The sequence below is a fragment of the Lagenorhynchus albirostris genome, chromosome 13, assembly GCF_949774975.1.
Source record: "Lagenorhynchus albirostris chromosome 13, mLagAlb1.1, whole genome shotgun sequence".
Classification (NCBI taxonomy): Eukaryota; Metazoa; Chordata; class Mammalia; order Artiodactyla; family Delphinidae; genus Lagenorhynchus; species Lagenorhynchus albirostris.
Genome location: NC_083107.1, coordinates 5,867,672 through 5,883,057, shown reverse-complemented (window position 1 = coordinate 5,883,057; position 15,386 = coordinate 5,867,672). Strand labels below are relative to the sequence as shown.

Genomic DNA, 15,386 nt, shown 5'->3' with positions numbered 1-15,386 from the left:
GAGAACTCTCATTTTTCCTCATAAGGAAAAATGAGAGTTTAAACCAATGGTATTTATTTCCCTGTATTCTCCCATTTTTAGGCATGGCATTGCCAAAGCAATGTCCTTTGGTCATCACTAGAGCAGACTTCTCGTCCTTCTGATAAGGGCACTAATCCCAACAGGGCGGCCCCACCCTCATGACCTCATCTGAACCTAATCACCTCCCAAAGGTCCCACCTCCAAATACCACCACACTGGGGGTGAGGGCTTCAACATTTGAATTTGGGGAGTTGAGGGGGACACCATTCAGCCCATAACAACCAGTGACCCTACCCAGCTCTCTATGAGTCCTACCTCCCGTCTTGCTCTTTTGGGATCATAAACCCAAGACGCAACCCACTTGGGGTAAGTGGCCACGAACTCTATCTACTTCCCATCCACCTAGGAGGCCCCTGCAGGCTCAGGAAGCCCCTGGCCCTTCAGGCTCCCTACCCCTCTTATGGGAGGGAGAGATCATTTTGAAACAACAGCCTCACACCACAAGTTTCCAGGCTCCACAGCAGGGCTCTCTTGAAGTTTCCAAACAATGTCCCCCTGAACTGAGGACCCACACCGTCTGCTCCTCACATTCAGCACTGATGTGGCTGAGGTGGGCATCTAATTTACCTGCCTCTGGCTTAATTCTCCTTGCACGTTCAGTGTCCTCGGGTGGCAGCTACATAAGTGTCAGTCACCAGGACACCCCCTAAATCTCGTTGGTCAGCAATGGTTTCTTTGCAGGGTGGGTGGAGGGACAGCACATCACACGATTCATCTCAGGAGAGAGTCTCTGGGCCACTGAAGCCAATAAATTTGCACAGGCTCCTTGGGCTGGGCAGCTCTCTGCTCTTCTCTGGCACTTTAAGGTTTCCTCTCTCTAGATCTTTTTTTTTTAATTTAACTTTTATTTTATATTGGAGTATAGTTGATTTACAATGTTGTGTTAGTTTCAGGTATACAGCAAAGGGATTCAGTTATACATATACATATATCCATTCTTTTTCAGATCCTTTTCTCATACAGGTTATACAGAGTATTTAGTAGAGTTCCCTGTGCTGTACAGTAGGTCCTTGTTGATTATCTATTTTATATATAGTAGTGTGTATATGTTAATCCCAAACTCCTAATTTATCCCTCCCCCATCCATAGATCGTTATCCTTTATTATGCATCATAATAAAACCAACTGGTCAGAATTTTTTTAAAAAAAAAAAGGGCAAGGAATACATGGAAAAAAGAATATCTGTACTGGCCTTCAATCTTTTGCCATATGTTTTCATATACTTCCTAATTTACCAAAAAAAGAAAAAAAAAGACTTGGAGGACTGAGGAGGAACAGAGAGGGGACAGGACTCACTCTGTGACCTTTCTGTCCCAGGCGTGGTCTCACTGATGTGAAATGAAGGCTGAGTGAGGAAGGGGGCCTCAGATACATCTCCAAGGTCACTTGTATCGAGTAAAAGGCAAACCAGGGTGTGAGCTCATTCTCTATGACCTTGAAGTGCCCTGGGGTCCTCCCACAGAAGCTGCATTTCAATTTTCAAGTAACACTTACATAATCCAGTCCAGTAGTTCCTAGGGCTTGACACTAAAAAAGCTACTTTGTGCTTGCACGTAGAGCACGCACTCTCCCCGCCATCACATTTTCCTGAGGGTGTCTTCCTGGATGACATGAGACAGCTTTTCATTGATCCTGTTCCTAAGCTCATAGGGCCAACAGTTAGCTGTGAAACCACGTGTGTCTTCTCCACCTGCTAACTACAGATGCTGTGAATAAAATTCCAACTGAGCCCCACCACAGTATATCATGTGGAATTAAGACCTGAGATCACGTCATCCAAAAACTTGACTTTTATCCTTTAAGAAATTCTTCTACCTCCTGGGGAGGAGCCTTAAAATAGGGGAAAACCATTCTAGAACAAAAGTAAGCTCACACCTTGAGAGAGAAGATCAACACACGTGTAAAATCGATCACTGAGCCGCAGTTAGGGGAGGTTGTAATGAAACCCGTCACCCTGTCCTGAATCTGACACGGCTGTGTGCCTCTCCCAGCAAAGACAATCACCGTGATGGAACTTTCCCACTCGACTGTCTTCTACTTCCTACGAAAGTTGCCAAATGGCAGGGAAATTTTCCGAACTATAATTTCCTCTGCAGGGAAGTCTTATGATGGGCTTCAAAAATACCATGAATCAGGGCAAGCCGACAGCACACCAATGACTCAAAGGACTAGAAAGGAAAGTCACGTAATATATAGGACACATTGAAGCTCTGAACCCACATGGCAGCCATGTTTCTCAGCTACATGAAGTAGCCCACCAGAAAACAGCTGTTTTTTAAAATATGAAATATTTAGAAAATACATGCCACTTTATAAGGGCAATGACTGACTCATTAAATATTTGTTAGAATTATGCACACACTCAAATATATTTCTGTCTGTGGGTCACAGTCAAAATGTTTGAAAGCCACATCACAGACATATAAGTGGTGAAAAATGTAAAGAGGAGGAAATAAGAAAGTGAGAATTTGTCATCCATTGAAGGGACAGAATGATAAAAAGGCTACACATTGACTCAACACTATAGCAATATTCCCACTGCTTCTGCTGTGGGCGTTCCAAAGCCAAGATGGAGGAGAACTGTTATGGCCTGAGTTGGGTCCCCCCAAATTCGTATGATGAAGCCCTAACCCCCAACGTGACCATATTTGAAGATTAGGGCCTCTAAGGAAGTAACTAAGGTTAAATTAGGTCATGGGGCAGGGATCATTATAAGGACTGGTGTCCCTGTAAGAAGCGGAAGAAACACCAGGGATGCATCATGTGAGGACCCAGCAAGAGGGCAGCCGTCTGCACACCAAGGAGAGAGGCCTCAGGAGAGACCAACCCTACTGGCACCTTGATCTTAGACTTCCAGACTCCAGAACTGTGAGAAGATAAATTTCTGTTCTTTAAGCCATCTAGTCTGCTGTACTTTGTTAAGGCAGCCCTAGCAGGTTAATACAGCTTTCTAAAACCAAAATGTACAGGCTTACTGTGGATTGTAACAGAAGTCCAATTAGCAAAATTACATCGATACTTTGTTTCATTAAGGCCCCTAATTTTTGCTGAAAAAGACTTCTCTCTTTTCTAAGAAAATTCAAGTTCGGTGGATCTTACACATTACCCACACAAGAAGTCAAAAATCAAATTTGTAAACGGCAATGCAAGACTAAAATACAGTATTAGAAACATCAGTTACGACCACAAGACAAACCACACTGCTGGATTTATAAATAACCAACTTGATGGTCTAAGAAAGAACTGCACCAGAGGTGTAGGCACAGGACACTTTCTGAAGCCAGGCATCTTGTTAGGTATGTTGTACACTTAACCTTGTTCATCTTCATGAAAAGCATCACAAGATAGGTATTGTTATTTCCACCTCCTAGGTGAGAAATCTAAAGTGCAGACAAGAGCCTACCGTGAGGCCTGTTCTTCTGGCTCTTTCTGTAACGCACGGTGGAGACTGGAGCCTGGGGAGTAGGGTGGGGCGGGGGGGCAGCTCCCAACAGCTGAGTCACTTTGAAACTCACACACAGTATTTATTATCTTAGGTTTGCCCCAGAGGTATTTTCAGGAAATAAAACAAGCATCTCATTGTCTATACTTACAGCTTCTGCACGGAAAACAGTCATACATAACTTGATCCCAGCTTCAGTTTTAAAAAGCAACTGTTTCTTTCTGCATAGTAAATATCCAATTGAATTAAGTATCTTCTCCAGATACCTAGATCCTACTTTACAATGACATGGGCATTGCATGTGCATCCTTCAGATCTGTTCCTTTGCAGTAGTCAACGTTTCTCTACTGTCCAAACACTAAAAGGCTTCTGTCTAAATGCCTGGACTAAAAGCCACACAGACCACAAAAGGACTAATTAAAAGTTTAACAGTCAAGGCAGTGTCATTCCTAAATTCCACTCAACACTCATCCTACACAGAGAAACACTGAGGCAAAGAATCTAGTAAAAATTACAAATGACAGGGGAAAGGGTTGGACAAAAGCTTTGATTTTCAGAAATCTCGCATTCTTCAAGTGGATACTCTAACATCTCATCTATATTGTCTGAAGCAGTATCTTTACAGGAACATGTAAAGGTTGAATATCAACATCACATCATCATGCTTTTTTTTAAAACCTGTGTATACTTCTCACTATATAGCTTAAGAAAATAAGTTCTAAACCTTTCTTTTTACATAATTTATCCTTTTTTGCCTTCAAATTAGAATGAGTCCCTAAAATTATTTGCGGTAAGTGAAAAACAAACTCAACTTCCTTGACACTGAAAGTAAAATAGATTTTTAATTTATAATTGAAATAGTCATTAAAATGTCCTTGTTCTAGTGCCATTAGAAACACTTCTCAGAAATAGAAGCAGGGATGGTAGCAGAGATGTAGGAAAGTTTGACCTACGTAAACAAAACAAAAATCAATCAACAGAAACAGAATCAGATATGAAGCAGATAAAAAGACAAAGACATACAACAGCTGTTATAAATATACCCCATGTGTTCAAAAAGTGGAGGAAAGCAAGAGGATGGTGAGGAACTAAATGGAAGACATTAAAAAAATTCCAAATCAAACTTTTAGGGATGAAAAACTGTCTGAAATCAAAAATATACTGATACGATTAAAAGGAAATTGGACATTGCAGAGAAAAGGGCACTTGATAGCGACAAAAACTCTGAAATGAAAAACAGAAGAAACAGGATGAACAAAACAGAAAGGACAGAGCATCAGTGAACTGTGGGACAATAACAAGCAGCTTGAAATCTGTGTAACTGAGGTCCCAGGAAAAGCAGGGTAGGGGAACCAGAGAGCAGGAAAAAAATGTTGTTTAAGTATATGTGCTACCAAAGTGAGAACAGAAAAAATTTTTTTGAAGAAATAATGGTTGAAATTGTTTTCAAGTTTGATGAACACTATAAACCCACAGATTCAAGATTCTCAACGAACACCAAGTGGAAAAACCTTTAAAGAAAATTACAGAAAATCACACCACAAGCAAACTAGTGAAAACCAGTGATAAAGAAGGAAAAAAACCACAATATTTACAGTGGAACAAAGATAAGAATGATAGTAGACTTCCTATCAGAAACAATGCAAGCCAGAAGACAGGGAACAGCAGTTTTAAAGTACTGAAAGAAAATTAATTTACAAGTAATTGAAGAAAACATGAGTGGATTCCTGAGTAGCTCAGGAATGAGAAAACCTTCCAACCATAACTCAAAATCACAAAGTATAAAAGAGAGGCATGCTAAATCCCACTACATGACAAACTGGGGAAAGATTTTGTAATTTCACACCTCAAATAAAGGGCTAAAATTCCTAATATACAGACAGCACCTAAAAATTGAGGAGAAAAAAGAAGCACCCAATAAAAAACTAGGCAAATGATAGGAATAAAGAGTTTCTGAAGATGGTCCTTAAACATGAAAGATGTTCAAATTCCTCAAAACAAAAGGAATGCAAATTAAAACTACGGAAATACACCATGTCTTACCTATCAGGTTGGCAAAAATCCAAAAATTTGATAATAGGTCTGATGACAAGTCTGGGAAAACAGGCATTTTCATCCATTGCTGATTGGAACTTTAAAAAATAATACAATGCCAATGGAGAGAAGGGAATTTAATAATATCTAATTAACACTTTGATGCAACAATCCCACTTCTAGGAATCTACCAGGTTATTCATTCGGGCATTTTTGTCATGGTAAAGTCTGAAAACAACAGAAATACCCATCAGTATAGAATAGGTTAAATAAACTATGGTACTTCTAGGCAATGAAAGAAAAAAAACGAAAGAGCGGGAGAAAGAAAAAAAGGAGGAGGAAGAATACCTCTCCTCTCTGATGTGGAATGATTTCCAGGATATGATGATACATAAAAAAGGCAAGGCACAGAGCAGAATATATGTGACCTTTGTGAAAAAGAAAGTGGGCGTGGGGGGGAAGGATGGCTTCTCTACAAATATTTTGTTTTTATAGATTTTATAAATTTGATTAATCATGAAAGTGTTTTGTACTTTTTGAGTCAAATCAATAAGGGAAAAAATATCCTTAACAATTAAAAATTAACTTTATTAGGCTATTAAAATAATTACCAACATAATTACAAAGAGAAAATAACTGTTTTAAACAGTGTTTTGACTATACCTCCATAGTTAAATATATTCTAAGGCCAAATAGAGCTGCAAAAACTTTACTCTCTTTCACTACTCATTCTTTTTTTAGATCATTTTTTGTTTAATCTTTTGGCTGCACCACACATCATGGGGGACCTTAGTTCCCCAACCAGGGATCGAACCCAAGCCCCCCTGCATTGGAAGCACAGAGTGTTAACCACTGGACCACCAGGGAAGTCCACTACTCTTACTCTTAATAGCAGTATTGATATTATTTAGAGACAATATGTTTGCATGCATGTACAATAGAGAACAATTACGTGAATATTGTTAGAAACCAAGATTGTCAGTGAATAAGAGGAGATAAACAAATATAATATCAAAGTTAAATTATAACTACGTAGTTTTACAGCCGAATTAGAAAGCTAAGTATGAACTCATGATTTATTTTTCTTTTTCATACCTCTTTTTTCTTTTCTTTCACATACTTCTTAGCTCATACCTATTGGAAGAGCCTTAGAGGCAATGACAGCCCAGTAACAATGAGCAACCCCACACCCCAGACTGTGGTCCCTAAATACCATGACCCACACAAAGGAACCAGGGCTACTTGGAGGAATGGCTGATTCCAGATAGGAGGCAGGAAGTGCACAAGATGAGCACTTAGCATCTTATTGGCCGAGAGCAAGGAATCACTCAAAGATGAATGAAAGTGAGACAAAGTCACAGAAGGCACAGGGAGGGATTCTTGTAGGCAGAAGGTGGCATGACCTGAGTATCAAAAAGGACAGCAATTAACTGAAACACAGTGAACGTATAAACACCCCGGCCTTAGAGTGTTCACTGTACAATCCTTTCAACTTCTCTGCATGTTTGGAAAATTTCATAATAAAGTGTTGGGAGTGGGGAACAGGGACTCTGAAATGATACTGAAAAGGGAGGGAGGAAGGAAAAGAGAAAAGAAAACTAAAACAAGACCAAAAATAACTCACTTGTCACCACTGCAGACAACCAGGGCACCAACTACTTACGTAAACCACAGGCAACTAAAAGGCAAAAGTGAGCATTCTTTCCCTCCCTTTCCTAAATGTTCTCAGGGTGACCAGACAGCCCTAGGTGATAAGGTAAAGTTCTTTACAGACAAGCTCAAGGTGACAGCTGTGAAAGTACTTATCAAATTAGAAAATCACCACTTTGCAGTATGTAGAGAAAAATTATTCAGGCAATATCGAAATGGGTAAAACCATTAGATGAAAGGTTGACAGGGGGAGAATGCAATGGAAGCTGTCACCTGAGCTTATCAACTAATATAAGCATCACTAAGAGTCAGACACCAGAGGATACATGACCCCCAGGCAGGATATAGGCCAACCACCTGTTCAGTATTCTTCTTTACAAACCTGGAATCAACTGAACCTTTGTCATTACTGCCCAGTTTTCAGGAAATATGAGGAACCAAGTAATGGGTGAGATGATACCTTGAGGAAGGAAACAGACAAGTGTACCAGCGGGACATTCTGCATAAAAACTGACCCGCTTTCTTCACCAAGTCAATGACTTGGGGGAAAACAGTAGGGTGGGAGTGGAAGGATGGAGACTTTCTTGACTAAAAAAGACATAAGCCACACACAATCAAATGAGTGGTGTGTTTCTGGTTGAACGTGGATGAAAACAACCAGGTCCATGAAGGATCTTGAAGCAGCCAGAAGCCCATGTCTGCACCAAGTGCAAGTGACAGCAAGGAGGCCGGTTACCTCTAGCAGTTTAATGATGCTACTGCAGTGACAAAGAACGGCCCTGGATTCAGAGATGTTCACTAAAATATGTAGGGGCGAAATATCGTAATTCCTAGGATTTGCTTTAAAATATATTAGTGGAGGAAAAAAGACTCAGAGTAAGCGATAAAGCAAGGTGGGCAAAAACTTGATCCTAACGTACCTGCGTAAGGACCCAGGAGGATTTCGTTACACCGTCCTCACTACTTTGAGGTACGTTTGAAAATCTTCATAGTGAAAAAAATTTTTTAATGTTCTTAACGGAAAAGGCATAGCAGAATACTTAAATAGACATTTCTCCAAAGAAGACATACAGAAGGCCAACAGGCACATGAAAAGATGCTCACCATTGCTAACTATTAGAGAAATGCAAATGAAAACTACAACGAGGTACCACCTCACACTGGTCAGAATGGACATCATCAAAAAGTCTACAAATAATAATGCTGGAGAGAGTGTGGAAAAAAGGGAACCGTCCTACATTGTTGGTGGAAATGTAAATTGCTGAAGCCGCTATGGAAAACAGTATAGGGGTTCCTTAAAAAACTAAAAGAACTACCATACGACCCAGCAATCCCACTCCTGGGCATATATCCAGAGAAAACCATAATCCAAAAAGATACATGCACCCCTATGTTCATAGCAGCACTACTTACAATAGCCAAGACATGGAAACAATCTAAGCGTCCATCAACAGATGAATGGATAAAGAAGATGTGGTGTATATACAGAATGGAATACTACTAAGCCATAAAAAAGAATGGAATGATACCATTTGCAGCAACATGGGTGGATCTAGAGATTATCATTCTAAGTGAAGTAAGTCAGAGAAAGACAAATATCCTATGTTAACACTTATATGTGGAATCTAAAAAAATGATACAAATGAACTTATTTACAAAACAGAAACAGACTCACAGACATAGAAAACAAACTTACAGTTACCAAAAGGGGAAGGCAGGGGAGGTAAATTAGGAATTTGGGGTTAGTAGATACACACTACTACGTATAAAACAGATAAGCAACAAGGACCTACTGTACAGCACAGGGAACTATATTCAATATCTTGTAATAACCTATAATGGAAAAGAATCTGAAAAAGAATATATATATATATGTATTAACTGAATGACTCTGCTGTACACCCGAATCCCTGTAAATCAACTATACTTCGATTTTTTTAAAAAGGCATAAACCTGGATAATTAACCTCCACCTATGTGAACATGTTGTAAAGTCAGAAGTGAAAGCAGGATAAGAACATGGGGCAGAGAATTTCACACTCCCTGAATTTCCTTCTTATTTTTAGTTTTTTTTTTTTTTTTTTTTTGCGGTACGCGGGCCTCTCACTGCTGTGGCCTCTCCCATTGCGGAGCACAGGCTCCGGACGCGCAGGCTCAGCGGCCTTGGCTCACGGGCCCAGCCGCTCCGCGGCATGTGGGATCTTCCCGGACCAGGGCACGAACCCGTGTCCCCTGCATCGGCAGGCGGACTCTCAACCACTGCGCCACCAGGGAAGCCCTCCTTCTTCTTATTTTTTAAATACAGATCACTCCCCAGCCCAGGGCCACTCGAGCATGCAAGGTTCTAACAGATGTCAGAGAAGTGAGGGACGGCGACAGTTTCAGTCATGGAAGTCAGCATGACCTGAGGATGAGGACACACCCACACCCGCAAGTCCAGCAGGGAAGGAGGGCTCTGGACACCACGTGAGTCAGGACGCTTCCACTCTGACGCTCTGCCTTCATCCACTGACGGCTAAGGAGTCAATCAGTAAAAAGTCACTGTTCTGAAACCCAGCTGCGTTAGTCACTCTCACCTTCTAAAATGGAAGGGACGGAACCGGATGTTTGCTAAGATCCCCTCCAGATGGTTTCTTTTGTCAAAGAAGCCATGCTCTGTGCAGAAGTGAGGCAACCCGTAAGATACTAGAGAAAAGTTTGATTCCCAGCTTTCAAACTTTATGTTTTTGTTTAGGTCATATTTATTCTGAAGCATGTCAAATTAAAAAAAAAACAAATCGGGATCTGTAAGGTAAGGAGAGACTTTATGCAAAAGGATTATTACAAGAGGGAGAAAAGGGGCGATTTTTTTCCTCCCAGTTTTATTGAGATATAACTGACATAAAGCACTGTATAAACTTAAGGTGCACAGCAATAATGATTTGACTTACATACGTCATGAAATGATTATCACAATGAGTTTAGTGAACATCCTTCATCTCACACAGACACAAAATTAAAGAAATAGAAAAAAAATTTTTTTCCTTTTAATGAGAACTCAGGATTTACTGTCTTAAAAACTTTCATCTATTTATAAATTTTATATACATTTCATATATTATCATATATAATGATATTTCATATATAACATACAGTAATGTTAATTATATTTATCACGTTGTACGTTACATCCCTAGTTATTTATCTTATAACTGGAAGTTTGTACTTTTTGACCCCCTTCATCCAATTCCCTCTCCTGTCCACCTCCCCCCACCTTCGATAACCACAAATCTGGTCTCTTTTTCCATGAGTCTCTTTGTTTTTGAAGTATAACTGACCTACAACACTGTTAGTTCCTATCACACAACACAGTGATTTGCTATTTCTCTATGTTTCAGAAAAGGGACTACTGCAACAGAGAAAACTCAGACCTTGGGGTCTTCAACGATCTCCCCAGTTTAAAAGCATTTTACAAAAATGACTTTTGACCTTCAGATTCACTAAGTATGAAAGTTAGACTCAGCACTTGCCTGCTTTTTAAGTAACTATAAGCACCATCGCTAGTGCAAGAACACCTTCAGTGAGTTTAATTATTGTAAAATTACTTTATTGAAAACAGTTAAGAGCCTGGTGATGGAAACATCCTAATAGAAAAGAAACGTCAACCACGGTCCCCCTCCGTAACTTCCAAGTGTAAATCCACGTAGAAAATGCCAGCCAGTGTTGTTCCGACGAATCCCAAGCAACTCATACTGCGTGACCTTAGGAAGTGCTCACAAAGACGTTCTAACTTTCCTCCTGCAGGGCTGCCTCCCAGACTCTCCCTGAAGTGCACAGCAAGTTCTGTTCTTGAAAAAGGATCTGGCTGGTACTTCCTTTGCTGCCCTGGCACAAAGGTCACCAAGACAATAATCTGATCCGCCCTGGAACATTTCCTCCCGTAAGAAAACTCTCTCTCCAAAGACAAAGCAAACAGTGATGCAGAAAACAAGAAACTAAAGCACCCGCCACGGTCAAGGACAGAGATAAGGGATGACACAGCAGAAAGAACAGTCTGACAGAACGTTCTGTAAGAACCCTCACCTGGGCCACCGGGGAGGTCCCCCTGACGCAAGAAGTGCCCCTGGCAAGTCATGAGGAACCTGTACGTTGCTTCTTCCCTCTCCAGGGCCAATAATTACTTACACATTGCTGGGAGGCTCAGACAAGGAAAGTACAGGAAAGGAAGGGATGTTTTAAACTGGAAAGCATAACTCCTGTGATTCTCACTTTTTAAAAAACATATCCCACACGTTGTTAGCAAAACTATCACAGCTTCCTTCGGCGACCCTTGAAATTTCAAAATCATGTTTTTTCATTTTCCAAATCTAAAATATTAACAAAGTTTTATTCGAACTACACACATACCTGCTCCCAAGATGCAGATGTGCTTCTGCCCGTCCAGGCTGTATCTCCCCCTGGTCCGCAGGAAATCCACACTCCGCTGCCGGGGAGGGCTGTCACGGCATCACTCTCACCTGCTACCATTTGGCTCTTTTTTTTTTTTTTTTTTTCTGTTTTCCTGCTCTCCCTCATTTCACTCAAGACCAGGGACAGACCTTGCTAGGAACACTAAAACCTTGCATGACACTGTCATAAACAGTCACAAAACTAGCCGGGCAAAATGACTCTGGAGTCCAAACGCAGGCCATAAGGACATGAGCATTATTAAAAGGCCACCTGGATAAAGATGTTATGAGCTTGGGCTTCCCTGGTGGTGCAGAAGAGTAACCGCCACTCACCGCAACCAGAGAAAGGCCGCGCACAGCAACAAAGACCCAATGCAGCCAAAAATAAATAAATAAATTTATTTAAAAAAAAAAGAAAATATATATATATATATATATGCGCTTCTTTAAAAAAAAGATTTATTGATCTTCTCCTGAAGCTTCTGCTCTCTTGGCCACGTTCTTTGCAGGACACCACCCTGGTTGCCTCTAAGCACGGCAAGTCCTCTGTCTGTAACCAGAAAAGACAGCCCACCCCCCATCTCAATGAACTGACGTGACAAGGACTCAAATTACTGCATGATGAATTCAACTCCTGCAATAGTCCAGGCAGATAATCCAGAGTCTCGCCTCAGTATTCTCTGCTCCCTAAAAGCAGGCAAAGAAAAAACAACTAGCTCACTGTCTGGGGCCACGGTCAAGAATAAAATGTATGTGTGGATAACAGAGCAATAGCTGTGAGAATCCCCTACCAGTAGGAACACGAAATAACACATCAGTAACTCGCAGCGTGGCACAGCCTGGACTCGACTGCAGGCCAAAGCTGAGGCCACCAGACACAGAGAAACGGCGACAGCGTCCTGTTCCTCCAGGGCCCCAAAGAGCTCTTTGCAGCCTAGGTGTCAACTCGGTCAAAGGCCGAGCCCCCTGCAGGCTGGAGCCCCATCCCTGATCCCCTCTCCCTGCTGTTTTCTCCTCCCCTCCTGTCCCTGACTAGGGGCTGCCTCCCAGGAGTCTCCTTTCCTGGTTCTACACACCGTGCACTTGGTTCCTACTCGTGCACCAATCACTGCCTATCTGATTTCAAAAAGAAAGCAGACACACATTATTCAGCCTTAAAAGGAAAGAAATTCTGACACACGCCATGACATGGATGAATCTTTTTTTTTTTGAACTTTTTAATCATTTGCATATTATTTCCTAATTTGTCTCCAGCTTCTGACATGGATGAACCTTGAGGACGTTATGCTAAGTGAGATAAGCCAGCCGCAAGAGGGCGAACACTGCAAGATTCCACTTACAGGAGGCTCTTAAGGTCATCAAGGTCAGAGAGACAGAAGCAGAGAGTGGTTTTCAGGGTCTGGGGGAGGGAGGAATGAGGAGTTAGTGTTTAACGGGTACAGAGTTTCCATGTGTGAAGGTGAAAATTCCAGAGATGGATGGTGGCGATGGTAGCACAACAGTGTGAACGTGCTTAATGCCTCTGAACTGTACACTTAAAAATGGTTAAGCTGGACTATTCACAGTAGCCAAGACATGGAAGCCACCTAAGTGTCCATTGACAGATGAATGGATAAAGATGTGGTATATTTATACAATGGAATATTACTCAGCCATAAACAAATTTGCAATAGTGCCATTTGCAGCAACATGGATGGACCTAGAGATTATCATACTAAGTGAGGTAAGCCAAAGAAAGACAAATATCATATAGTGCTTGTATGTGGAGTCTAACAAAACGATAAAAATGAACTTACTTACAAAACAGAAGCAGACTCACAGACACAGAGAGCAGACTTGTGGTTGCCAAGGGTGAGGAGGGTAGAGGAGGGATGGATCAGGAGTCTGGGATTAGCAGATAAACAACAAGGTTCTACTGTATAACACAGGGACTTATATTCAATATCCTATAGTAAACCGTAATGGAAAAGAAAAAGAAAGAAAAAAATGGTTAACCTGGTCAATCTTATATTTCACCACAATAAAAAAATTTTTTATTTTATTTTTTTTAAAGAAAGCAAATAAGGCTCGGTGCTTTGTGACCGCCTGGAGGGGTGGGATAGGGAGGGTGGGAGGGAGGGAGACGCAAGAGGGAAGAGATATGGGAACATATGTATATGTATAACTGATTCACTTTGTTATAAAGCAGAAACTAACACACCATTGTAAAGCAATTATACCCCAATAAAGATGTTAAAAACAAAAAAAACAAAAAAAATAAAATAAAATAAAAAAAGAAAGCAAGCAAGACCCCGGTTTTGCAAGTTCTTCTACTGTTCAGTGGTCCTGGTGGCTGGTTACAGAGCTCAGACTCGGATAGCCCTGGGCTATCCCTGGCCCTGGTTTCTCAGAAGGGCCCATGAAGTCTTATCTGTGATTACACGCACCACCTTCCTTCCCTTTCCTACAAACAGGAGTCTTGACTGCTGAGCCCTTGACCTTCTCTTGCATACTTTACCCCTCATTCACCCACTGCTATTTACTGAGCTGACCACACTACAGGCTCTGCCCTGGGCACTGGAGGGTCAGTAGTGAGCACGACTCTGAGAAAACTTTGATTTTCATGAGGCAGGTAAGCATTTAAATAAAAGGGAAACCTTCAAACAGCCTCCTTCGTTCCGGCCCTTGAGTCCTTCCAGTACTCAGCTCTACTAATGTTTCCCTTTTATAAAGCCTTGGGATTCTTTGATCCATGTAAGTTAACAGAATACTAGTAATAGCAACTTCTCTCTCCTTCCCACCACAGCCACCCACAGATCTCTGTTGCCAAATAATAATAATGTTCACCCACGAAATTATCTCCCCAGCTCTTCCACCTCTGCTTAAAAAGAAACAGAAAAAGTTATCATGGAAATTCTCCCCATACTGCCGCGTGAGCAGCCAGAGACAAGTGAAGATATAAATCATTCCCATGGGCCACGCTTCCTGTTCCTACCACGTCCTGGTGCCGCCCAGGGCTTTCCTACAGCTCCTGTTTGTGCTTTATCTGAGACGCAAAACCCTGGGCAGGGAGCCTTTCTCAATGCTCAAGACACAATAAAATATTAAATGTGGTGAGTCAGTATCACTGTGCAAGATGCCCAAGTGACTCCCAGAAGAGGGCTAAGTACCTAAATCAATACCACAAGCCTGAGTCACAAATCCCTTTCCCATCCTCTCTTCCCTAACCCAAGAAAAGAGGCACTGGAACGAACAACTGCCTACTCGGACCTTCTGTGGGCAAAAGGACAGAGGAAAATGAAGCATCTGCAGACCTGCCATGGGTCACGTCCAAGGCAAGCACCTACTCAAGTGGAAACCAAAGGAAGCAGATCTTTTTAATTTATTTTCTAAGTGGAGTCTAGTTGACTTACAATGTTGTGTTAATTTCAAGTATACAGCAAAGTGATCCAGTTATACACATATGTATGTATCTATTCTTTTCAGATTCTTTTCCCTTATAGGTTATTACAAGATATTGAATGTAGTTCCCTGTGTATTACAGTAGGCCCTTGTTGCTTATCTATTTTATATATAGTAGTGTGTATATGTTAATCCCAAACTCCCAATTTATCCCTCCCAACCCCCCTTTCCCCCTTGGTAACCATAAGTTTGTTTTCTATGTCTGTGAGTCTGTTTCTGTTTTGTAAATAAGTTCATTTGTATCATTTTTTTAGATTCCACATGTAAGCAATATCATATATTTGTCTTTGTATGGCTTACTGCATTTAGTAT

The 15,386-nt window shown here is 41.2% G+C and overlaps 1 protein-coding gene across 9 annotated transcripts in view; it reads right to left on the bottom strand.

Annotated features, from left to right (window-relative positions):
• TBC1D8 (TBC1 domain family member 8) overlaps window positions 1-15,386 on the bottom strand; it is a 126,678-nt gene that overhangs the window by 60,088 nt on the left and 51,204 nt on the right. The window lies entirely within an intron of this gene.